Raw genomic sequence first — 2197 nt, 5'->3', positions numbered from 1 at the left:
AAATCATTCTTGTGTCACATCGTTCGAAAACAATCCTGCATCATAATGTTCGGGAGCTTATGGCGCAAACTAATATTGGTATGTTATGATGCAGTGGTAATGCGTCATAAAATTGGATTATAGGGCGCACTCATAATTTCGGACATTATGACGCACTGGTATTGCATAGTGTCGTTCCAGGTCATAAAGTTCTGGAACATCATGACGCACACCCGTTTTCGGATATTACGATCTGCAAGGGTGTTCCCTTCGGACGTTGTGACAACCCTGGGACATTATGCTGCATAATATCCGAAACAATCAGTGCGTCACAGTGTCCAGAACATCAGTCGCCGAAGTGCCTCTTTTTGAAACCTTTTAACCCAGGACGTTATGACGTAGTCCTTATGTGTCAAAATGTTCAAAACTATCAGTGCGCCATTGAATCTAGGACTTTATAATGAAGTGCATCTGCTTCGTTATATCTTAATATCGAATGCGTATATCTTAACTACCGCGATGAGTCCGTTAAATACCAACCTTAACAATTGTTAAGGTTAGTTCGCCTAGAATGTGATTTGCGGGTTATTCGCTTAAGCAAACCTTTCGTCATGGTATCTCCAGCAGTCCGTCTTAAATAAATAGCTCAAATACTGAAATTGGACTTCTTCAATACCATTCTGTTTGCTTGAGGACTTTGATGACTAGTGAGTTTGGATATTGTTTCCTGCTTGGTCGTTTGAATTTGTGATAACTTGTTGCAAAATCATAACCTTCGAATCATAGAATTCAGTGCACAGTTTATTGCTGTTTTATGTCATTTTCATGTTGACAGTGCACTACACCGGTGTAGTAGGTACTTCACTCACTTCACTCTAACTTGGGTGTAATCAGCCTATCTCTCACTACACTACACCGGTGTAGCACAAGGCAAAAACGATAATAATGTTAAATTTTCACATTCTATGGGTGTTTTAGATTGTCTATAGTTTCATTCGCTCGTTTCACCATATCCATGCAAAACTGCATGCCATGCATGAATGGCATCTGACGCAGTACTTTATCTAACTCAACGTGAAATTCTTTAAATTTCAGTTGAGTCCCATCTTCAGTGGAACTCCTAGAATCCACAAGCTTGGACAACGATGACGCTACTGAGCACAACGTTTCATCCAAGAGCTCGTCGGAGTTGCCATTCTTGTAAGAGCGATTTCGATTTCGGCTCGTTGGAGTCGCCGGAACTGTGAAGCTCTGAAATTTATTTAAACAGTTTATTTATTTGAAATTCTCAAGTTTGTAATAGAAATAAAACCTCATTTTCTTCCAATAACACTTCTTCTTCAAGCTCTAGGGATTTCTTCAGAGTTGTCTTTGAATTGCAGTCCCCAATAGAAATCGTAAAAGCATTTCGCGCACAGGAAGGCAAAAAGAAGCTCATGGCTTCCGCCAACGGCCATCGTTCTTGGTATATATCGAAACGTTGAGATCCGTCCGCCTGATAAAGATCCAACATATCTGCTGGAGCACCGGATTTATCCGCAATCTTATTAATTTTTGCCTTATCCAAATAAATTCTAAAAATAAAACTTTAATTTATGTTCGAATTAAATGTTTGTTATATTACCTGGTCGATTCCCTCAAAGCATCCCAATGTTTCCGGCACTCTAGAACGGTGACGGATCTATTCAAGGATAACGAGACAGTAGAGCTAATTTGATGCCAAATAGCATCTTTGGCGATTTTGTTCGAATAATCCTTGTTTGTTATTTGATACAAACAAGGATATTTTCGAATTTCCGCACAAAGAGCAAGTTTAATTTCTTCTTCTTCTTCTTCACTTCTGTTTGGCTTGTTTGTGAAACAAAGCCCAAAATGGCACAGCATATAACGCTATATTGCCAGTTAATCTTCGTTTATAGTCCAATGGACTTTACTTTCTGTGACTAACCGACGATAAACTCGCAGCGCCACAAAATTGGTCCACCACAGCACGAGTAATTCGCCCAATCAAGGTGAAAAAAGCGAATTATCTAGCACTCGGTGAACACCAACATGTCGACACGTTGAAATTTTCACCGGAAGTGAAGTTTAATTTCAGTCTCATAGTTTCTTTTTGTTGGTTTAAATGTACGTTTTCGTTTTTTAGGCGGTGGCTCCGTATTTTCCTGTTCTAGAATGTCTTCCTGATTTAGTTCTTCACAAAAAACATCCTCCTGAT

The 2197-nt window shown here is 39.3% G+C and overlaps 1 long non-coding RNA gene across 1 annotated transcript; it reads right to left on the bottom strand.

The window, feature by feature from the left end:
• Positions 1-422: 422 nt before the first annotated feature.
• LOC131681641 (uncharacterized) lies at positions 423-1794 on the bottom strand. Its single transcript, XR_009303962.1, has 3 exons — positions 1604-1794; positions 1292-1553; positions 423-1230 (listed from the first exon to the last, which is right to left on the bottom strand). It is a non-coding gene; the product is annotated as an uncharacterized LOC131681641 (long non-coding RNA).
• Positions 1795-2197: the final 403 nt, after the last annotated feature.

Source organism: Topomyia yanbarensis, chromosome 1 (assembly GCF_030247195.1).
Source record: "Topomyia yanbarensis strain Yona2022 chromosome 1, ASM3024719v1, whole genome shotgun sequence".
Lineage (NCBI taxonomy): Eukaryota > Metazoa > Arthropoda > Insecta > Diptera > Culicidae > Topomyia > Topomyia yanbarensis.
The sequence above is the reverse complement of the archived record's forward strand: the minus strand, read 5'-3'. Positions and strand labels throughout refer to the sequence as shown.